Here is a 24790-nt window from a genome sequence, read left to right as displayed (position 1 = left end):
CTGCTACTGAGGAATCTTTTAGCCTACAGAAAAGAAGCTTAAATTATCGGTTATATAAATATAAGTACACATATAAATATATGTACGTATATACACACATTTTACACACTTACATACGCACACACATATTGTCCATATTCCATAAATATTACTGGTAATAGTGACCATCCTGATCCATTTTGATTAGGGATAGACCAAAGAGGAATGAGTTTATGAGTCAAAAGCAGGAGGCTTTTGAGTTATCTATTTGGAAAAATTTCCTAACCATAAATAACAGTGAGATACAATCTCCTCGGTGGGTTTTTAGAATTTCTTTCACTGGAAAGAACTTCTTTCACTGGGTGGTTTAAAAAACCAGAATATACACGTATCCACCAGGATGGCTTAGATCTTAAGTGCTTAGGTGGGGGCGTATGGTGGAAACATATTTTAAAAGTTAGAAGACCGGGGACTCTAATCCTAGTCCTGTTGTTTATAAGTATGACCTTGTGTAACTTATTTCCCTTTTTGGGCGTCAGTTTCTTCATCCAAAAAGTGAAAGGGTTGAAGTGGATGGCCTTTATTAAGATATAATTGGCATATAGTATTGTGTAAGCTTAAGGTGTACAACGTGATGATTTGATACACATACATATTGCAAAATGTTTGTCATCATAAAGTTAGTTAACACATCCATCACCTCACATAAATTATCTTTTTCTTTTGGTGAGAACATTTAAGATAGCAAGCAACTTTCAAGTATATAATATTGTTAACTATAGCCACCATGCTGTGCATTACATCCCCAGAACTTATGCAACTTCTACCTATAAATTTGTACCCTTTGAAAAACATTCCGCATTTCCCCCAACCCTCAACCCCTGGCAATCACAATTCTACTGTCTCTATGAGTTTGACTTCTTCTAGATTCCACATATAACTGAGATCAGACAATATTGGTCTTTTTCTGTCTGACTTACTGTCTTGGCATAACTCCCTCCAGTTTCATCCATTCCTTCTTTCTCATGGCTGAATAATAATATTATTTTACATATATAATATTCATAATTATGTATACACCATATTTTCTTTATCCATTTGTCTGTCAATGCACAGACAGGTCGTTTCCATGTCTTGTCTATTGTGAACAATGTCACAGTGAACACAGGAGTACAGATCTCTCTTTGAGAGAGTGGTTGCATCTTCTTTGGATATATACCCAGAAGTGGGATTGCTGGAGCATATGGTACTTCTATTTTTAACTATTTCGAGAGCCCTCCCGTGCTGTTTCCCATTGTGGATGCACCACAATGCACCAGGGTTCCCTTTTCTGCACATTTGCACCACACTTGTTACCTTATTATCTTTTTAATAATAGCCATTCTAACAGGTGTGATGTGATGGCTGCGTGTGGTTTTGACTTACATTTGCCTGATGATTAGTGATGCGGAGGACCTTTCATGCACCTGTTGGCCATCCGTATGTCTGATCCAGTGGTCTTTAATATTCCTGCCAGCTCTGACATCCCGTGAGTCTGCATGTCTAGATGAACAGGCTAAGCTTGCAAGGTCCCTTAGCTCTGAAATTCTGCCCATCTGCTACTTTTGACATGAAATATACTTCAATTTTACACTTTTCTCTCTCCATGATTCAAACCCAGCCAGATCAAGAACTCTGGAATGATCTATACTCACTCCAAATCTGTCTATATAAGGGAGACAGGCATAAAATCTCAGGGGGATATCTTTCTGCTCCTATGCCTAGCATCCCCTTACCCCGCCAACGATGGCAATATTCATGCTGAGGCATTTGTAATTTTCTCCCTGGTTATCTTGTAGCTGATTGCTCCTAATGGCAGTGGAAAACGAAGACATTTTCTCGTCACTTAATGCAGGGCTTTGGTATCTCCCACTGAGCTCAGTGACATTTTGCTAGGAAGGGTGGAAATAATCAACTCTGGCTTTCTTGTCACCACCTGCCGGTAGCAAGTTGCGTTTTAATGCCACCTACTGTTGTACCTGAAGAAAATATCTTAGCTTGGGAGAGGGCTGGGGGCAGAGGGGTGAGGGTTTGCTAGAAGGTGACCTGCATGGAGTCTATACCATCTCACACATATGGAGTCAGGCCAACCATTCTGAATCCTACTTGCTACTTCGGGATCCTCTGGTAATGTGTCTTTATCATTTGGATCTAGTGGGATCCTGATGTTGGGCAACCTGATTCCCAAAACTATCTGGATCTGGTTGATTGGTAAAGACCAGGAGGAAATGTTACAGGAAGGGAAGCCACTGAAGACAAGTCTCTCCTACTACGAAAGTTTCAACAGGCTGACTCGGTCTAAGGAGAGACTCAGTTGTTGACATGCCTTACTGGGAATATGTTTAGTGTACATTCTAAGACAGGGCTCAGTGATGTCAGCTAACAGCAATCCCTTGAAGGGTCGAGCTCTTTCTCGATGCTCTGTGTAGGATGCAGAGCTGCCGGAGGAGTAGATATATGGCTCTTTAGAAATTCATATTTCTATGCCAGAGGGGGCTACACTGTAGTAATAGTCAGCTTCAAGATATGGGGAAGCCAGGATCACTCCAGGTCTGTGCTCTGTGGTCCCAGCCAGCATCATCATTATGTGAGGCTGGCCATATTTCACATTATGGTTGTTTATGATGCACAGTGATTTACTCTCCTCGCTTTATCCTTTTATCTCCCTCAAGTTGCTTATTTCTCTCTGTGACACTTCTTTCAACACACCCACCTGGTCACTGCCGTTCCTTGTGCGTGTATGTTCCAAGTTCCACCATGCGAAGCTGCCCTTGATACCATTTAAATGAAATTCACCCTTATGAAAATATTAGGTGGGAGGGACAGGGCAGTCCCACAAAATTCATCCACCCTAAGCCCATTTCTACCTCCAACTCACCCATAAGGGGCATCTCTTTTGCCAGAGACTGGTCCTCACAAAACATGAGGCTGATAATGATGTGTTGTGGTATGGCCTCATTCGGCAAGTTAATAAGCACCCTCGGTTTCACTGGCTACTGAGGAGTGTTCACTCCAAAGCTGAGAGTAAGTAAATAGGACTTGCCTCACTGAGCCACATCTGCTCCAAGGCTTGGGGAGAGCCCAAATACATAGAATCGATTGTCTCCCTTGGGGAGGCAGCATCTGGAGGCGCAGATAATGGATGAACTCTCCCACCGCCAAAGACAGCTTTGCCCATGGAAACATTCATCAGAAACAATGCCAGCGCTGCAAAGACAGTCAGCAAGGCTGGAGGGGGCCCACTGCACACCCGGAAGTGCCAAGTGGTGGGGAGGGGGCAGGTGGTCTTCCCGCCCACCCGCAGTCACCCGGGACCAACCTCAGACTTTCAAAGCACAGAGAAGACGACGACAATTTGCACACTACGCCGTGATTTGTAACCCACTAACCAGGCAGGTAACCGACTCCTATGCGCTGATACAGCACCCAGTTGTTAAAACATTAAAATATTTCCATACCAGTTGGTAAAAGCTGCCACTCCAGCTGTTCCCTCTGGGATGCCCCCCCACCCCAGCTCTCCTCACAATCCAGCAAGTAAAAGGTGATGCCCGAAACATCAAGTATTTTCCATGCCTCTGTTCCAGTGCTCATGCTGGCATACATTCTGATTGGTCAGTTTCTTAAACAGTATGAATATCCTCATGGCAGGCTCAATCCTAAGATGCTCCCCTAAGATTTCCCGCCCTAATCGTCAGGACAGCGAATATGATGAGATAGCACGTGTGTGATTATGTTGCACCACGTGGCAAGGGAAATTTTTATGGATGTAATTAAGGTTACTAATCAGGGAGATTATCCAGATGGGCCTAATCTAATCATGTAAGTCCTTCAAAAGCAGAGTTTTCACCAGCTGGTAGCAAAAGAAGATGTCAGAGATTCGAAGCATAGGGAGGATTTCATGTGCCGTGGCTGGCTTGACAATGGAAGGACACGTGTTAAGAAATGCAGGTGGCCTCTAGGAAATGAGTGTAGCCCCCGGCTGACTGCCTGCAAGGACGTGGGGACCTCAGTCCTGCAACCACAAGGAAATGAATTCTGACAACATAAACGAACGTGGAAGCAGATTCTTCTCCAGGGTCTCTAGATAAGAGCTCAACCACACTGACGCTCGGATTGCAGCCTTGGGAAGGCCTCTGTGACTGGAATGGAGGACACACATCAGAGAGAAGTAGGAGATGATGTCAGAGAGGTAATGAGGATAAACAACAGGTCGCATAGCGCCCGAAAGACCTTTGTAAAGACTTTGGCTTCTACTCTGCCCCTCCTCTGCTCTCGCTCTCTCTCTCATTCAAAATTATCTTAAATAATTTTTTTTTAAAAAAGAATATGTTGATTAAGAAAAGACAGAAGTGGGGCAGCAGCAAAGACAGAGGGACTAATTGTGAGATGATTGCATTAACCATAAGAAAAGCTGACGGTGGTTTTGAATAGGGTGGTCATGATGGATATGATGAGCAGCGGTCAGATTCTAGGTATATTTCAAAGCTAGACCCAATTCTGATGGATCAGAGGTGGGGTATGAGCAGAAGGGAGGAGTCCAGCATGACACCAAGATTTGGGGCCTGAGTACCTGGAAGGGTGGCATTTTCCCTTACTGAGTTGGGGAAGAGTAGTAAAGGAGCAGGCATAAGAGCAAGGCAGAGATCCAGAATTCGGTTTTAGATATGTGGACTTGGAAATGCCCGTTGGACATTTGAGTGGAGATGTCTGGTAGGCAGTGGTCTACGGGTCTAGCAGAGAGGTCCAGGCTGGAGAGAGAGATGTGGGAGTCACTAGCATGTGCACAGTATTTAAAGCCATGGGACTCGGTGAGGTGAGTGTGGGTACAAAAGAGAAGAGGTCCAAAAGTGAGGCACTCCAATGTGTAGAGGTTGGAAAGAGAGGACAGATTGCCCAAGGAGACTGAGAAAGAACAACCAGGGAGAAAAATGAGGATAATGCACTATATTATAGTACTATACCATCCCCAGGATACTGATACCATCACATGCTAAAGAGTGGTGAGAGCCTGGATTTGAACTGAGGGAGTCTGACCCCAACACTCATGCACAGAACTGCTACCCTATCCCATAGACCTCAAGGCCAGGAAGCACAACTCCGAACCACCAGTCTCCTTGTCCTACCACTTCCAGTGGCTAAAGATTTCATTGGGATAGGAATCACACACACTTCGTCTAACATACCTGTATCCCTCCCTTAGCTCTCAAGAACTGCTTCCTAAGAAAACAGAACAAACCATAAACCCTGGCAGCTTTCAGTCCCGTAGAACAGTCCAAACTACAGAAACTATAGTAAGTCTAAGGGATAGGACAGCCTCTTTCCTGGTGAAGGAGCTGCTCGATTCAACCTGTAGAAATTTCTTGACGTCGGCGCGGAGCCATTTCAAATTTTAATAACTGTCTCTTTCCTTTGGGAGACCCTCAGGCAATCTAGATATTGATTTCTCTCATCGCAGCTTGTGTTTTTCCCTGTTGCCAGACCATTCTCTGGAATCTGATCTGGGATTTCTACATCTCACTAACAAGAAAGCAAATATTTAGAACCACAGAGGACATTTTAATAGTGCCCCCACTTTGGGTAATGTGGAACCCAGGAAAACCTGCTAATAATCCCATATCAATGAACAATCTACATTTTCTGGGCTTGGTGCTATAAATGATATCAAGGTAAAGACACAGTTGATGCCTTTGGGGAACTTAAAGTCTAGTTCAGAGGGAGAAGTCTGACATGAGTAAAATAACAATAGCATTATTACTATGAGTATATAATAGCAATGATGACAAGAGCGCCTGGGTGGCTCAGTCGGTTAAACATCCAACTTTGGCTCAGGTCATGATCTCACGGTTGGTGGGTTCAAGCCCCGCATCGGGCTCCGCGCTGGCAGCCCGGAGCCTGGAGCCTGCTTCGGATTCTGTGTCTCCCCCTCTCTCTTCCCCTCCCCCGCTCGTGCTCTGTCTCCATCTCTCAAAAATGAATAAACGTTAAAAAAAAATTTTTTTTAAATAGAGTGATTACAGAGAGCATGGGCACAGGAGTAGTCAGATGCCTGGATTTGAAACCTGGACTGCCATTTAGTGTGGTTTGGGGCAATCTGAACTGTTTCTGCCTCAGAGGACCTCTTCTGCAAAATAAGGATGATAATTAGGCTTTTTATCTGCTTCTGACTCTCAGATCCATTCTCTGTCCATTTCCTGCTCTGCTCTGTATCAAGGGAACTACATTCTCCATGGTCCATTGCCCTTTGGCTTCTGGGTAGGTTTGGCCAACCCAAAGGTAAGAAGAAGGGACTAGTGAGGATATTTCACTTTGGGGGTACCTGTAGCAGCAGCAGCTGTATTTCCTATGGGGCTCACCTTCCACCACCACCAGGCATCCCCTCCCTCGTTGGCCCCAGCTTCTGCAAGGCATCCCCACCTTGGCTCTAGCTCCCACCAGATAGCCCCAGTCCTTGAACTCTGGTAACACCACTCACCACCTCTTCCAGTTGTCCCTGTAAGTCTAGGGATAAGAGGGGCTTCCTGTGGCTGCTAATCTCTGAGTTGCCTCACTGTCCCCTGTCTGGCTTCTCATCTCGTCCATCATCGGCATACTAATCCCTGCGTTAAATTTTCTATGTCTGAAAGACCTAGCAGGATTTCTGTTTCTCTGGCTGTACCCCAATCTATCAGTACCTATCTGATTCGGTGGTTCTGAGGTTGATTTGGGAAGGACAAATGGGGCTGAGATTTGAAGGTCAAATTTGGAAAGACAGAAAAGTGGGGATAGCTTTCAGATCTCATTTCTGGTGGGGAAATGGTTTGTACACCAGCAAGGATCGGCCTGGAGTTTATTGAAGGCAATAAGGGTGTAGGAGCTGGCCTTGTTCTTTTCTGCCTCCTATTCTTTGATTTCCTATGAAAATATCTTCAAGTGAAAATGATGTTCTCCCTGTGCCAATAGGGAATATGCCCCAGCAATGAAAAGAAACATATAGAAGAATCATACCTCTAGGAACTAGATGAAAAAGTTCAGAGTCTGCCTTTAGAAAAATAATTTTAAAAGATGAGATCTGCTCTTGTGGCTTCTCACATCCCCATTCTGAGCCTTCATACTGCTGTCTACCTGGCTTAGCACAGCACCCTGGGCTAACTGCCTTGCCTTACGTGGACCTTACCTTTGACAAGCCCTTTCCCTCTATCTCTGGGCCCAAGCTGAGCTCTTTCTCAGTCCCCTAAGGCTTAGAGAAGTCGGTAATAAGAATGCAATGACTATCTAGCATATAAACAGCCTTTATTAAATCTTACAGGCACTCAACTGTTTCCAATCTATTATCATTATAACTACCATCAATAATAACTACCAGGACACTTGGGTACCTGGGTCTGTTAAGCATCCGACTTTGGCTCAGGTCATGATCTTGTGGTTTGTGAGTTTGAGCCCCGAATCGGGCTCTCTGCTGTCAGTGCAGAGCCTGCTTTGTATCCTCTGTCCCCCTTTCTCTCTGCCCGTCCCTTGCTTGCACTCTCTCTCTCTCAAAAATAAATAAACATTAAAAAAAATATTAACTACATATGGAACACTACTTGGCAATGAGAAGGAATGAAATCTGGCCATTTGTAGCAACGTGGATGGAACTGGAGGGTAGTATGCTGAGTGAAATAAGTTAGAGAAAGACAGACACCATGTTTTCACTCATATGTGGATCCTGAGAAACTTAACGGAAGACCATGGGGGAGGGGAAGTGGAAAAAAAAGTTACAGCGAGGGAGGGAGGCAAACCATAAGAGACTCTTAAATACTGAGAACAAACTGACGGTTGATGGGGGGTGAGGGAGAGGGGAAAGTGGGTGATGGGCACCCGTTGGGATGAGCACTGGGTGTTGTAGGGAAACTAATCTGACAATAAATTATATTTAATATAAAAAATAAAATAAAATAAATAAAATAAAAAATAAAAAAATATTAACTCCCATTTAGTGAGCACTTACTATGTGCAAGACACCACACGAAGCACTTTTCATACATATTTCCTCGTTAAATGTTTACAACAACCATATGAAGCAGCGACTATTATTAATTCCATTTTATAGGTGAGGAAACTGAGGCACAGAGATCAAAGTAACTTACCCCAGGGCACACTGTCAGTAAGGGCACTGGCAGGTGTGTCTAACCCCAAACAATCACAGTACTGTACCTACTTCTTTCCTACCTGCGTTCCAATCTCCCAGACCCTGACACATGGCCCCCACCCCACCCCACCCCACCCCCAACCTCCGTCTCCCTCAGCTTTATCCTCCCACTCGGTTCACTGACTCCGTCTTTTGAGTTCTAACCAGACTGTAAGGAGTCTTTCCCTTAGTTCTAGAGACTAAGTGCCCTCCATTTCCCTGAGCTGAGATTCCTTGCCCCCACCCCCAACGCACACACACACACGCGCTCGCGCGGGCGCGCGCCCAGTAGCTCTCTTTTCCCTCTTCTTCTGCTTTAGTGTGCCCGTGAGCACTTCAAACTTCCAGTTTCTTCTTAGCTCTGCCTTTTAATACTCCCAACCTCCTCACTGAACAAGCACACAGCCCACCTGAGGTATCACACCCACAGAGGGTAAAAAAGTTCGGCTCTACCCGGCTCATTTTCACGACAAGAATTCCTCATTCAACTTACACATCCAGCCTTGGGACTTTTCAGGGGTCTTCCTTCCCAGTCAGCTCTTGCATGCGGAGAGCCTCCCTTGAAAAGTGTATCCACACAAGCAAGCGGACTATCCACCCTCCAGCTTCAGCTTCAGGGGAGGAGAGAGGGGCCTTGGCTCCACTAGCGCTGCAGGGGGCACCAGAGGCTGACGTTTCATATCCTCTGCGTCTAGCCCGGGCTGGCGCCCCCTACCCTCCGTGGTCTAACCCGGAAATGCATTCCTCGGTCATTCTGCATCAAGGCCCGCTCATGGTTTGGTCCGCAAGCTGTCCGAGAGCCCGCACCTGCTGAGGACGAGGTCCCTGCTGAGCTGCAGCTCTGCTTCCAACAGCCCCCCGCAGCCTTTGATGCCTGCTGCTACCTGGCGATGATTTCCCTCACCCACAAAGATGCCAGGGGGAATAGGAAGAAGTCAGTGAAGGGAAGTGGGTTTCACTCCCCTGTGCGAAAAGACCACCAAACAGGGCAGATGTCTGCATCCCAGATTCTCCTGTCCTGGGTGTTCATCAGGAACATCAGTAACTGTCATGGATACTTCATCTCGGGTGACTCAAATGGAAACAAGACCAAGGATGCAAGTGACAAGAAGGGCTTCACGCCCGAAGAATACCTCTATCCACCTGCTGGCTGGTGTCCTCTACTCTTTCACCCATTCACCTAACAATAAATACCTCTTTTTAAAAAAATTTAATGTTTACTTCTTTTGAGAGAGAGAAAGAGTGAGCCTGAGCGGGGAGGGGCAGAGAGAGAGGGAGACACTGAATCCAAAGCAGGCTCCAGGCTCTGAGCTGTCAGCACAGAGCCCAAAGGAGGGCTCAAACTCACGAACTGCGAGATCATGACCTGAGCTAAAGTCGGACGCTTAACCAACTGAGCCACTCAGGTGCCCCAACAGTAAATATCTCTTAGATGGATAAATAAGTAAATTTAACAAATATTTATTGAGACACTACAACAGACTACACTACATTCTTGCCACCGGGGATACGACAGGGTGACAGATGAAGACAGATACAGTCCCTGTTCTTATGGGGTCTACAGTCATTGACCCACGGTTTCAAATTTCACTATTTGAAATTCATGTCTTTACCTTGAGACTGCCCTTAACCTTTTTTGGGGTCATGGATTGCTTTGATAATCTGTCAAACATGGACAAGAAAAAAGTTCATGTGAGCAGACATGGTAAATTTTAGCATAAAATCTCAGAGGATTCACAGACATCCTCCCAGGGGCACCCAGAAACCCGTCACCTTAAGACCTGTCCCCAGTTATCATGCAAATATGTTTTAAGCTGTTAGCACATCACTTGTGACTCAGTGTAAATGAGTCCAATCCCTTACTGAGATCAGGTTTTCATATGGGGCCAAGCAAGTAAGAGAGACCATGAGGGAAATGTAACTGATGAAGACTGGGCAAGGGACACCAACAAAAACAAAAAAGAGAGAGAGAGGGAGATTGGAGGCACAGAAGGAAAATGTCACCATCATCACAGCTTGGCAAAGGATCGGCTCTGGGCAACAGTCCCCAAGCCAAAGGTGCCTTCAGTTGCTCTGTGAAATAATAGCTATCAGTGGACGATCTGTGTCCATAAAAATGACTGTGTTTGCATTTCAAAAGATTTCTGAGCTGAGACTCAGGAGGCATTGTTCCTTGTGGAAGACCTGGCTTTCCTATGGACTGGTCTCTGAATGTTCTCTGCACAGGCTACAAATAATCTTTGTGGACAAGTCAAATGCCCTTGGCCCAGAGTTCCTCACTGGGTAGTGGGATTCTTCTTGGATTCTGCCTATTCCCATTATTAGTGTTCTGGACACCAGGACTCCGTTGACTGGAAAGCTAAATGATACAAATGTTCTTTAATTTCTGAGCAGCTTGAGGTCCAGAAACGAAATGTGAGCTCTGAGTTAATATTAATAAGGCCTTGCTCTTCCTGTGGTCAGCAGAGCCCTGTGTTGTAGCCTGGCTCCATGTGAGACGGCATGGGCGAGGACGTGTCCTTTGGATACAACACAGAAGTCAAAATTCCCAGAAGGAGCATCAGAGGTAACGCCCCACCGCATTACTCTGCGTTTGACTTGAGGCCCGACAGCAAAATGACATTACATCAGCTGTCAAAGCAAATCTGTGTTTGTTTGAAAGAGAAAAATAGAGTAAAAAAGAAGAAAAAGGGTAATTGTATTTCCTTCTTAACCTCCTTTCTTCTGTCACAGGATTTTGCTTTTTCCTCTGTTCTCTTTCCCAATTTTCCCTGGGTGTTTGGACTTATATACAAGTACCTGCGCCTATAAATTTGTGAGCTAATCACAAAAGGTTTATGACAAATATATTCGTCTCAAAGCTGCTCCTTTTTTTTTTTTTGAGGGGGGTGCGCAGAGGTAGAAGGAGAGAGAGAATCTCAAGCAGGTTCAGCACAGAGCCTGACAGGGGCTCAATCTCACGACCGTGAGATCATGACCTGAGCTGAAATCAAGAGTCTGACACTTGGGGGGCACCTGGGTGGCTCAGTTAGTTAAGCATGCAATTCTTGGTTTTGGCTCAGGTCCTGTTTTCAGTTTGTGGGATCAAGTCCCGCATCTGACAATGCAGAGCCTGCTCGGGATTTTCTCTCTCTCCCTCTCTCTCTGCCCCTCCTTCATTCGTGTGCTCTTTCTTCATGTGTCAAAATGAATAAACTTTAAAAATTAAAAGAAAGAGTCTGACGCTTAAATGAGTCATTCAGGCACCCCTCAAAGCTGCTCTTAAGGGGCCCCTGGGTGGCTTAGTCAGTTGAGTGTCTGACTTCAGCTCTGGTCATGATCTCGGAGTCCATGAGTTCAAGCCCCACATAGGGCTCTGTGCTGACAGCTCAGAGCCTGGAGCCTGCTTTGGATTCTGTGTCTCCCTCATACAGGAAAACTATACTTTCTGCTAGAGTCCCTCTGTCCTTAACCAGGATACGGTGTCTGACACATAGTAGGTTCTCACTTCATATCTACTGACAAAATGAGCAAATTCAGGAATTCCTAACGCATATTCCAAAATATTTCAAAGCGTGAAGAAGTGCAACTGACAAAGCTGACGAAAGCTAAGTTTCTTGTCCTCTAGTACAGAGGTTGGCTTATTTTTTTTCTATAAAGGGGCAAATAGTGAATATTTTAGGTTTTGTAGAAACCTAAGATCTAAGATCTTTGTCACAACTATCCCATTCTACTATTATAACACAAAAGAAGGGGTTCCTTGGCGGCTCAGTCGGTTAAGTGTCCGACTCTGGATTTCGGCTCAGATCATGATCCCAGGGTCAATGGGATCGAGCCCACAGCCCTGCGTTGGGCGCTGTGCAGAGTATAGAGACTGCTTCACTTTATCTCTCTCCTTCTGCCCCTCTGGTTCCTGTGCTCTCCCTAAAATTAAAAAAAAAAAAAACTTTAACACAAAAGAAGCCATAGAAATACATAAACAAATGGGCATGACTGTGCGCCAATAAAACTTTATTTATGGGTGCTGAAATTTGAAATTCATGTAATTTTTGTGTAAAAAATATTATTCTACTTTTGATGGGTTTTTTTTTCAATCACTTAGAAATGTAACAACCATTCTTAGATCTCAGGCTGTTCAAAATCAAGTGGCAAGTCAGATTAAGGCTGCAGGACGTCTTTTGCCCACTCATCTAATTGTATCAATATATATCTCTTTTCTACCTTTGTGGACTGAGGCTCTGTGAAGACAGGGGCTCTGCTCTAGGTTTTCTTTATATTCCCCTGGTGCTTAGTCACATGTGGGACACATAGTAGGTACTCAATACATACTTTTTCACTGATTGATAGGGAGAAGCTTGAGGAAGTCTCTGATCTATAGTGTGTCAACCATGCTTTTAAAAATGCATAATGTGGATTTATATCCATTGCAAGTGCTTGGCGTTTGGAGATGAATAAATTTCTATGGCAATGGGTAGGAGCATTATCTAACTGAAAAGAAATCTGCCTACATGATGGATTTCATAATTATAGTCACACAGTGTTTTATAATTCCCAAAGCACATTTGCATATATTGTCTTATTTGATCCTCACAAGGATTCTGTGAGCGTCGGCAATATCATCCGCATGTTACAGGTGAGGAAACAGGCTTCCAAAGGTCAAGATTTGACCGAGGATACGTGGCAAGTTTGCTCGTGCATTAATTCATTCTTTCTACGAGGACTCGAGAGGCCGCCCTATGCAAGCAATTCGGTCAGGGTGAACCCAAGCCCAGTGACTCCTCGAGTGATGTTAAGAAGCAATCCGGAAAATAGAAACGTGGCCTGGAAAGTTAAAAGTAGACTCCTGACAAGGGAGGCAGATGGAGACAGACAAGTAGATTTTCCCATGCCCACGACGCAAGAAGACACCCCTCTCTCTTCCGCCCTCCAACTTCAGCTCAGGTCGCAATCTCGCAGTTCATGAGTTCAGGCCCTGCATCGGGCTCTGCCCTGACAGCTAAGAGCCTGGAGCCTGCTTCGGATTCTGTGTCTCCCTCTCTCTCTCTCTCTCTGCCTCTCCCCCACTTTCTCTCTCCTGCTCTCTCTCTCTCTCAAAAATAAATGAAGGAAAATTTAACAAAAAAGGTGATATACTTGAAAAATATATATTACTGATGGTGGGGAGCCTAAGAACAAGTAAATAGGGACAAGCCCATTAAAGTGGTTTGTGAGGATCAGTATGAGAGGACACAGCAAGGTGCTGTGAGGTGGAGGACCAGAGAAGTTCACTCTACATTGGTTGTTGAGGGCACGTCTCTTTTTAAATTTTTTTTAATGTTTTAATTTTATTTTTGAGAGAGAAAGAGAGAGCACAAGCAGGGGAGGGGCAGGGCGGCAGAGAGAGACAGAATCCGAAGCAGGCTCCAGGCTCCACGCTGTCAGCGCAGAGCTGGATGAGGGACTCGAACTCACAAACTGAGATCGTGACCTGAGCCGAAGCCAGATGCTCAACCGACTGAGCCACCCAGGCGCCCCTAGGGCACATCTCTTTGAGGAGGTAATAGTTGAGCTGAGAACTGACAGGTGAGAATAAGCCAGCTCTATTTCCTGACTAGGAAAAAAAAAAAAACCCACACAAACAGAAAAAAAAAAAATTTCCCAAACCCCTTTCCATTTACCCCAGTCGTTACATCTTCAGTCATTCTACAGAGACTCTTGGAGAAGTGAAGCCTTGAGTTGCAACTTAATTTGGGGGTGTGAGAGAGGGCCCAAGGAGTGTTTGCTCACTGGGTATTGGTGAGCCCACATCCACGGCCCAGAAGAGCCAACAGGAGACTGAGAAGCAGGAAATGAGGACACAGTAGGGTCAGGCTACCCGGAGCTTCTGATGGTGATGGGGTACAGCAGGATGCTAAAGGTGGTTCTAGGGGCGCCTGGGCGGCTCAGTTGGCTAAGCGTCCAACTCTTGGTTTCGGCTCAGGTCATGATCTCACGGTTCATGGAATCGAGCCCCGAGTCAGGCTCTGCGATAAAAGCAATAAAAGCCTGCTTGGGGTTCTCTCTCTCTCTCTGTCTCTCTCTCTGTCTCTCTGCCTCTCCCCTGCTCACACTTTCTTCCAGTAAATAAGTAAATATTTTTAAAATAGTAAAAAAAAAAAAAAAAAGATGTTTCCAGACATCATCCCACTGAATCCTTGTCTAAGCATTATCCCCACAGAGACTAAGCGAACCAAGTAAGTGGCACGTGTGGGCGGAAGCAAGGGGCAGAAGACTGAGACTCTAGATCTGCTTTACCACCAACTAGATGTGTGACCCTCTGGAAGTTTCTCTCTGCAGACCTCACTGGCCCTCTCTGCATTTCTCTCTGCAGACCTCACTGGCCACGTACAAAATGACAAGCAGCGTACTGACAATGTCAGGGTGGGTGGGGGGGGTGGTGAGGGTCCAGTGAGAAAATGGGAAAGTGCTTGGAAAAGCATTAAGCCCTAGACAAATGTGAAGTTCTGTCTGTCGGAAGTCCCTTTGCCAGGGGTGAACTAAAAGTGAAACACTGGGCATTTTATTTTCTGGCCCATTGTGTTTGACACTAGCCACAAAGCACTTATGTAGAGAAGACAGGAGCTCCAGAAAGCACGAAGGGAGTCCCCCTCCCATGACGGCCAGGAGCCCTTGTTAGGCTGTAGGGAGGACAATTCTCCCGTCACTTGAGCTCAGTAGGACCTGAGAGGCCAGTTCGAGCTGATTTTGTTTGAGGACGACCTGAGATAACACAAGAATAGTTTTTTTGCAGTGATAAACTGGAGGCCTAGAGAGAGTAACATGGCTTACTTCCAAGTCTCAACTATGATATACATATGCTACACATATGACATACATATGTGACATACATATCCATGTCATATACATGCCCACAGGCTTGTATGTTGCTGTCCCTCAATCAGAACTTTCCTATGCTGTGTGCTACTCCACTGAGGCCCCACCTTCCTCACCTAACAACGGATAGTGGTAGGTGTCTACTGGGAAAGAACCACATTTTTAAATTTCCAGCACCCAGTCACCCTGAGCCCCCCTTTCGTTTCTTTTCCCCACACCCCCACCTCACCTTGTGGTAGGACAAGGAGGACAAGAACGAAAATAATCAGGGCGCTTGGGTGGCTCAGTCGGTTGAGCTTCCAACTTTGGCTCTGGTCAAGATCTCGCAGTTCATGAGTTCGAGCCCCGAGCCGGGCTCTGCGCTGGCATCCTGTCAGCACAGAGCCTGCTTCAGATCCTCCGTCCCTTTCTCGCTGCCCTTCCCCCCGCTTGCACTCTCCCGAAAATAAATAGATAAACAAATAAACAAACAAAAAGAAGAGGAAAATAATCGAAACTGGCAAGATGACAACAGAAAAGGTAGTAAAGGACTGCAATCCCACTGGTTGGTTTCTGCAAGAACTTAAATGGCTTAAAATCGCCCAAATGTCATTCTGAACCTCAGAAAGTAGACGGTTTCTTTGAAGGCAGCGGAGTGGGTCAGAGGTGGACCACAGAGTAGGGATTTCTCCTCCAATTTGTTGGCCACTTTTCCTGCCATGATCCTTGGAATCAGAGAGAGAACCATAACGACACTTCGTCGTTTGTGACCTGCATTGTTTTTATGACTGCACTTGTGTTCCATATACTAAATGGTCTCTAAATAAAACCCAGCAATGTTTGTGAGGACCTTGCAGGAAGGACCCTTTTAGAAGATGGAAAGTAGACCCTTCTGGAGTCTCAGGGACCTAATGCACCAGGTCAGTTTGCGACTGTTTTTCTGCCACTTTTATTTATTTATTCATTTTTATTTTTTTAAGTGTTTTTTTAAAGTTTATTTATTTTTGGGAGACAGAGAGAGATAGAGCATGAATGGGGGAGGGACAGAGAGAGACGGAGACACAGAATCGGAAGCAGGCTCCAGGCTCTGAGATGTCAGCACAGAGCCCGACATGGGGCTCGAAGTCATGAACCATGAGAGCATGACCTGAGCCAAGATCAAGAGTCAGACGCTTAACTGACTGAGCCACCCAGGCGCCCCTCTCCATCTATTATCATCCTCAGTACAGGCAGCCTGCTGCCTTCTCATTAGATAGGCAACATGCATGGACCTTGAAAGCATTACTCAAAGTGAAATAAGTCAGGAAGAGAAAGACAAATATCATATGATCTCATTTCTATATGGAACCTTAAAAATTAAACTAAAAAAAGGACTCATAGAAAAAGAGATCAGATTTGTGGTCACAGGAAAGGAAATTGGAAGAAGGTGGTCAAAAGGCACACACTTCCAGTTCTAAGATAATAAGTACTGGGGATGTAACATACAACACGAGGACTATAGTTAACACTACTGGATGGTTTATACTGAAAATTGCTAAGACAGTAGACCCTACAGGTTCTTATCACAAGGAAAAAAACGTTTTTTTTCTTTTTTTGTATCTTTATAAGGATATCAATTAAATGTATTGTGATAAGTATATGTAAGTCAAGTCATTCTGTTGTACACCTTAATCTTGTACGGTGCTAGGGGCACCTGGGTGGCTCAGTCAATTGAGTGTCTGACTCTTGATTTTGGCTCAGGTCATGATCTCACAGAAGTGAGATCGAGCCCCACTGGTGGGGTGCTGGGCTGTGGAGCCTGCTTGAAAGTGTCTCTGCTCTTCTCCCCACCCCCGTGCACGCTCTCTCTCTCAAAAAAAAAAAAAAGAAAAGAAAAGAAAAAAGATCTTATACAGTGCTACATGCCAATTATATCTCAATAAAACCAGAAGAAAAATAAGAAGTTTTGCAATGTTTAAATAGGGGCGCCTGGGTGGCTCAGTCAGTTAAGCATCTGACTTCAGCTCAGGTCATGATCTCATGGTTTGTGAGTTCGAGCCCCATGTCGGGCTCTGTGCTGACAGTGAGGGGCCTGCTTGGGATTCTTCTTCTCTCTTCCTCTCTCTCAAAATAAATAAATAAGCTTAAAATTTTTTTAATAAAGATAATAAAAAATTTAAAAAATAAATAACAATTTCTTCAGTGTTAAATAAACACTATCAGCTTCCCCCACCCCGCCTCCCCATAAAAGAAAAACCAGAGAGTACCAAGCCTCAGTGACCACCAAATATCTTCCCCGCCACCATTTATCTCTTTGGCTGTGTAATGCACACATTAAGAAAGGTGGAGACTGTCAGTTATTAATTCTGCCTCTGTCCCTCCTTCCCCCACCCTGTGATTCTCTCCATAGTAGCCTGATAAGCCAGCTTTGTGCATAATGCTGGGTGACCTAATGACATTATCTTTGGGGGTGTACAAACTATACCTACTTCCTACCGTCCCGTCAACATGGGGATGGAAGGGAGGGGTGGCCATGGGAAGATAGGGACAGATAGGGACGAGGCAGAGATGCTGGTCTGCTACTTTGGACTGCTGAATACATCTGAGCTAGCAGGTTGAATCCAAGAATTAGTGTTTCTAAAAGTGTGGTCGACAACCACCCGCATCAAGATCATCCACAGAAACTTATTACACAACGTAGATTCTCAGTCTCCCATCCCCACAGCATCGGTTTTTTGTAGGTCTGAAGTGGGGCCCAGGAATCGGCATGTTGGCAATTTTGGCAATTTTGGCAATTCCCTACTAGACAACTACATATGTTCACGAGGGAGAAGGACCTGCTTGCAACACCCCGTCCTGCAGTTCGAGAAGGTTAATTGGGCTATTGAGGGGGCATCACTGCTAGGGTGCGAGGGATGTTGGGGACAACGGATGGGCAGTGAGTTGGCACTGGACGAAGGGCTCTCTTTTTATGCCCTGTTCTGCAGCTGAGTTTGTTCACTTGACCTGAGGTTCTACAAGGGCTCTAGAGTAGATAAACCAATATCAAAGTCAGTCCCAGCAGGCCCCAGAATGATTCGAACAGTATATGCTACCCATCTAGCAACCTTGCGGAAGAGAGGAGGACCACTGTCTTTAGTGACGGGGACCTGACTCCCCTCTAGACCACTACACATGTGTAATAAGCTGGAGGTGAGGGCATGGGAAGGAATGGTGATACTCACTGAGGGGACGGACTGTCTCTATTTCAGGGCTTCCAAGAGACCCGGACTTCCTCCACATTCTGAAGATTCCAGTATATATTTTTTAAATGTTTATTTATTTTTGAGAAGAGGTGCAGAGAGAGAGAGGGAGACAGAGAACCCCAAGCAAGCTCTGTGCTATCAGCGTGGAGCTCAACAAGGGGCTTGAGCCCACGAACCGTGAGATCATGACCTGAGCCGAAGTCGGACATTCAACCGACTGAGCCACCCAGGCACCCCTATTTTTTAAATGAATCAAAACAAAAATGGAGTTGCAAAAACTACGATATATTTTAAATGCTTACATCTTTTTTAAAATTGCATTTTTAGCCCCGAGGCAAAACCACAATACAATGTATAACATTGGGTGAGGTCCAGAAATCTGCATTTTTAACAAATGCCCCATATGCATACCAACATTTGAGAAGCATGCCCTGAATTTTACCAGGAGGAGAAAGTGCTCCAAGTGAGGTAGACTTCCCTTGAAATGCCAGGAAAGTGAATTCTCTCGCCTCGATTTGGGGTGTGTATGCCACAGCAATTTGTGTTGCTTTCCCATCATAGGGAATCAGAGCTGGTCTTATGCCCAAATGAAGTAAGCAGCTACGAGTTAATGTGAAAAATGCCAAAATATCCCCTTACCCAAAATAACCCTCTGACAAGCCTGCCATTGGGCCCAAGATTCCCGGGAGTAGCTTTTCTCCTTAAAGGTTATTATTAGCTCCGCTCTGCTGTGTCGATGCCTGCCACTCTCCCTTTGCATTATGTTATAAAGCTTTCCAATTTGCTAAGGCAAGATGGTTGCTGGCAGGAGATCTACGGGAGTGCATAAGAATTTGTCAAAAGCTGGTAAGAAATTGGCCTTGTAGCTTGATTGCAAGGAAAAGAACCTTGAGCTTGGATTTGTTGAGAAACGTGAAATTGAACAGATATGTTCATTTGACCTAGCTGTGGCCGTGTGTTCAGAATCTGAGCTAGTCAACAACATTTGAGGGTATACTCTTCAGTCCCAGTACCTTACACTGGGACAGTGAAAGGAGATAAAATATACAGAAGCCTTGGTCTGCTCCACAGGACCTGACAATCTCAAAGGCAATGCAGGGCACACACATGAACTAGAACACATATGTAAATCTATGTGTCATTAAGAGCACATTGAAAGCACATCGTAGTAGCACAAAAGTCCTGAAAATTTTGGAAAGCATGGAAGAGGAAGGACCGCTGCCTATGGTTGTGTAGGTATATCTTACACAAGGAACCCCGCCAGGGGCGGATCTTGGAAAATGTTTAATAGTAACAGTTGAGTGGAAAGGATAGGGCAGAATAGGAGAACGCATCACCACCAAACACTGAAAATAGGCAAAGAAAAAGCCAATGTGTGATATGTCCATCACATAAGGTGAAAGGCTAGCCCCATGCAGATGTATAAAAATCTTTGAGGCATTGGGGCCCCCGGGGGGCTCAGTCGGTTAAGCATCCGACTTCAGCTCAGGTCATGATCTTGCAGTTCGTGGGTTCGAGCCCCGCATCGGGCTCTGGGCTGACAGCTCAGAGCCTGCTTTGGATTCTGTGTCTCCCTCTCTTTCTGCCCCTCCCCTGCTCCTGTTCTGTCTCTGTCTCTCAAAAATAAGTAAATGTTAAAAAATTTTTGTAAAAACCTTTGAGGCATTTAGGGATGTTTAGACAAATACAACCACAAGAACCAATCTATAATCTTGCAATTCACATTAGATCAAGGATTGAAAATAAAACAGATTTCTACATGCCAAATCATCTTTTTGTCCATATTGTTCACTGCTGCAATCGTAACACCTAGCATCTATATATATTTGATGAATGAATGAATGAACGTATGTATGAATGCATAGTTACTAATCACTTTGCAACTCACGCTGTTTAATCCTTCCAGGTGGTCTGTTATTTCCAGAGCTTCAGGATCCGGGTGTTAATTCTGTACACTAATTACATTCTGTGTGATGTTCCCATCACCACTACTGGACAGCCATCACTCTATACCCAGAGCCTAGCAGAGTGCCTGAGATATAGTAGTTAGTTGCTCAACATAGGAATCAAAGAATGGAGGTTAGGTGGGCCATGAATTGATACATGATAAGTGAATGGAAAAGGACCATTGAGACAATAATTTGCAGTAACTTCTGTGCTAAGTTACATGGTAATTCCCAACCTAAGCCCACCTGAGCACAAGGGGAATGGAATGGTAGCAATTGGGGTCTTAAATGGAGTAGGGACAATGAGGGACACCAGAAAGCCTCCGAAGCTCAAAAAGATGCCTATGGTGTATAAGTTCACCCACCATATGACTCTATTACTTTGTTGAGATCGAATGCCTTTTTTCCCTTAGAATTTTAGACAGCTATTTTCTTTTAAAAAGGACATTACTTCTTAGTGTTTAAAACACAAACAAAAAGCTTACCTCACCCAGGGGTTTAAAAAAAAAAAGAGCATTTCCAGATAGCAGGATCTCTAGGCAAGTTTGAAAATGTGACTCAGTTCATCTTAAGAAATATTTATTGAATAGCTACTTCATTTCCAGAACTATGGAAACATTCCATGAATGAGAGACTGGCTATTTTGGGCCATCAAAGGGTAAAATGAAAATTCAAGGTTTGTTTCTGGTGTTGTTGGCTCAGAAATGTAGTGGAAAGAACCAACAATTATATAGGTCTTACTACATAGCAGGTCTTGACATTTTACATTGATTTCTCTTTTTGTTGTTGTTTATGTATTTTTGAGAGGAGAGTGTGAGCGGGGGAGGGGCAGAGAGAGAGACGGTGACACAGAATCCGAAACAGGCTCCAGGCTCTGAGCTGTCAGCACAGAGCCCACTGTGGGGCTCGAATTCACAAACCGTGAGATCATGACCTGAGCCAAAGTCGGACACTTAACCGACTGAGCCACCCACGCAACCCTTTATTTCTGAAATTCCACAGCAATTCAGGTTGGTAGATATTTTCCTCGACTTCAACATTTGAGAAAACCATCAGAGATTGGGATTGACGGGTCTGAAGTCACACAACTAATAGCAGAACAGTATTTGAAACCCTGGTCTGCCGAACTCCAAAACCTCTGCTCTTTCCACAATGGCAGGCTACCCCTCATGATTTCATGCTGCCCTTACCCCCTTCTTCCTCTGCATGCCAGCTTGCCTACAGCACCATTATCTCGCAATGCAGGATTCCAGGGCCATGATAGTTACTATAGCGATAATTGTGTGTGTGTGTGTGTGTGTGTGCGTGCGCGCGCGCGTGCATGTGTGTGTGTGCAATTTACATATTGAAGCTCTCATCAAGGGCCTTCAAGGGTTTGTCCAGCATACTTTCTAATGAGTTTGAAGGGAAAAAATCTATGTATCCTTTTATATTTTGGGGGTTGACATCTAGAAATGTCATCATAAGTTTAAACAATTGCAAATGATATAATTTCAGGAATATGATAAATATAGATATTTAAAATAAAATTATCCTGGGGGAACTGGGTGGTTCAGTCAGTTGGTTAGGTATGCAAATCTTGATCTCAGATCAGGTTTTGATCTCAGGGGCTTGATCTCAGGGTTGTGAGTTTGGACCCCGAGTTGGGCTCCACACTGCGCATAAAGCCTACTCAAATAAAACAAAATAAAATAAAATAAAATAAAACTATCTAGTCACTCATTTAAATTTATCCAATGGAATCTGAATGCCACAGCGATTTGCTACTCATAGGCATGTATTTAAAAATTAAACGGCTATAATCTTTAAGGGCAGAAAGTTTACATCATTCCCTTTCTCTTTGAATTCTTCTTTCCATTCACATCCCCACAGGATTTTATCCTAATGTCATAAAATTTTTGTTTTAAGTATTTTATGACTATTGATCATGACAATATTTCTTCAGAACAAAAATATAAATTAAATTTTAATGTTTTATTTCCTGCAGCCAGAAGGTAATAAATGTTAAAACATTTCTTTTTTTTTAAGTTTATTTTTTTTTTGAAAGAGATAGCAAGCGGGAGAGGGGCAGAGAGAGAGAGAGGGAGACGGAGAGTCCCAAGTGGGCTCCGTGCTATCAATGCAGAGCCCAATGCAGGGCTCAAACTCACAAACTGTGAGATCATGACCTGAGCTGAAACCAAGAGTTGGATGCTTAACTGACTGAGCCACCCAGGCACCCCTAAAACATTTCTTTTGAGTTTAGTTATGATTCAATGATTAGCAGTCCAAAACAGTTCAAGGAACACAAATACAATACAAATTTTGGTAAATAACTTTAAGACATAAACATACATTTTTATTGGAAATGCATTTTTTCAATATGTGGTTAGGGTTTTTCATCCAACTAGTTATTATATCCATAGAATATTACGTAATATTTAGGAACAAAATTCAGCTTCAACTATGTTTTTATATTTTTATGACAGTAAGTGCTAAGAAACCTTTTCATATCAATAAGTATATGTGAATGGACAGTTTTATTATGCCATTGTCATTCAATTTTCTTGAACTCTCAGTTACATGCCAAAAGATCATATAATCATTTTTTGAAAAATAATATTTTAACAATCTATCATCTGACAACTTGATTAGGTTCCCCTTATATTTTACATAAAGCAAAGATCTGTAAACTGTATTACTTAGAAAAAGATTTGTTACTCAAGATTACCGCCATTCAGTTTCTCCATTTCTGGGAAGTAATACTGTGGTAAGAAACCTCTACAATGGCCCTCCACTGATCCCCACTTCCTGGAATTTGACCCCTTATACAATCTGTTCTCCTTGAGCATGGGCTAGACGTAGGGACTCAATTCTAACAAACAGAATATGACAAAAGTGATGTCACTTCAGAGATTAGGTTACATGAAGATCTTGGCTTTTCTCATTGACTCCCTCTGAGTGAAGCCTGCTGCCATGTTATGAGCTGTCTTTTTTTTTTAATTGTTTTAATGTTTACTTATTCTTGAGACAGAGAGAGAGAAAGAGAGAGAGAGAGTGCACGCGTGCGCGCATGAGCGGGGAGGGGCAGAGAGGGAGACACAGAATCCAAAGGAGGCTCCAGGCTCCCAGCTGTCAGCACAGAGCCCAACGAGGGGCTCGAACTCACAAGCTGTGAGATCATGACCTGAGCCGAAGTCGGATGCTTAACCGACTGAGCCACCCAGGCGCCCCAATGTTATGAGCTGTCTTTTTTTTTTTAAACATTTTTTAAATGTTTTTATTTATTTTTGAGACAGAGGGAGACAGAATGTGAGAAGGGAGGAACAGAGAGGGAGACACAGAATCTGAAGCAGGCTCCAGGCTCTGGGCTGACAAGCTGTCAGCCCAGAGCCTGGTGCGGGGCTCGAACTCACAGACTGTGAGATCATGACCTGAGGTGAAGTCGACCGCTTAACCGACTAAGCCACCCAGGCGCCCCACCCAATGTTATGAGCTGTCTTAGAAGCCCGTATGGCAAGGAGCTGAGAAAGGTCTTCAGCCAATAGCTAGCAAGGGACTAAGATCCTCAGTCCAACAGTGATAAATTTCATTTCATTGAAAGTAATACAGTTTGCTCTATGAAAACACCAGTAAGAAAGCACTATGAAAAGATGCAGACTGGGAGAAAACATTTGCAAGTCACATTCCTGACAAAGAGCTTGTATCCAAGAATACAGGCATACCTCGTTTTATTGTGCTTCGAAGATACTGCTTTTTACAAATGTAAGGTTTATGGCAACCCTGCATCGAGCAAGTCCATCGGCACCACTTTTCCAACAGCATTTGCTCACTTTTTGTCTCTGTATCACATTTTGGTAATTCTTGCAATATTTCAAACATAGTCATTGTTATTATATTTGTTATGGTGATCTGTGATCAGTGATCTCATTTTTTTGAGAGAGAGAGAGAACACACATAAGCGGGGGAGGGGCAGATAGAGAGAGAGAGAGAGAGAGGGAGAGAGAGAGAATCCCAAGCAGTCTCCATGATAACAGGGTGAAGATCAGAACTGCGAGATCAGACCTCAGCCGAAACCAAGAGTCGGAGGCTCAGCTGACTGAGTCACCCAGGTACCCCGATGGTTACCATTTTTTAGCAATAAAGTACTTTCTAACTAAATTATGTACATTGTTTTTTGAACATAATACTATTGCACACTTAAAAGATGACAGTATAGGGGTGCCTGGGTGGCTCAGTCGATTAAGCATACAACTTCAGCTCAGGTCATGATCTCGTGGTTTGTGGGTTCACCCCCCGCACTGGGCTCTGTGCTGACAGCTTAGAGCCTGGAGCCTGCTTCGGATTCTGTGTCTCCCTCTCTCTCTGCCTCTCCCCCGCCCATGCTTTGTCTCTCTCTCAAAAATAAATAAACACTAAAAAAATTTTTTTAAGGTGACAGTATAGTGTAAACATAACTTTTATATGCACTACCAATCCAAAAAATTCATTTGACTCACTTCAGTGCAGTATTAGCTTTATTGTGATGGTCTGGGACCAAAACCACAACATCTCCAAGGGATGCCTATGTATAAAAAAAACTATCAAAATTCACCTGTAAGAAAAAAATGCAATACAAATGGACAAAGGGTCTGCACAGACACTTCACCACAGACGGTATATAAATA

At 44.2% G+C, this 24790-nt stretch overlaps 2 protein-coding genes across 2 annotated transcripts in view; one reads left to right on the top strand and one right to left on the bottom strand.

The window, feature by feature from the left end:
• Window positions 1-8757, bottom strand: part of TRPC5OS (TRPC5 opposite strand) — a 73342-nt gene extending 64585 nt beyond the window's left edge. The window contains exon 1 of the mRNA XM_042975013.1: window positions 8658-8757. The gene's annotated coding sequence lies outside the window, so the exon portion shown is untranslated. The remainder of the gene's footprint in view (window positions 1-8657) is intronic.
• TRPC5 (transient receptor potential cation channel subfamily C member 5) overlaps window positions 1-24790 on the top strand; it is a 132690-nt gene that overhangs the window by 102011 nt on the left and 5889 nt on the right. The gene's annotated exons all lie outside the window — the stretch shown is intronic.

Source organism: Panthera tigris, chromosome X (assembly GCF_018350195.1).
Source record: "Panthera tigris isolate Pti1 chromosome X, P.tigris_Pti1_mat1.1, whole genome shotgun sequence".
Classification (NCBI taxonomy): Eukaryota; Metazoa; Chordata; class Mammalia; order Carnivora; family Felidae; genus Panthera; species Panthera tigris.
This window is presented reverse-complemented; position numbering and strand designations above follow the sequence as displayed.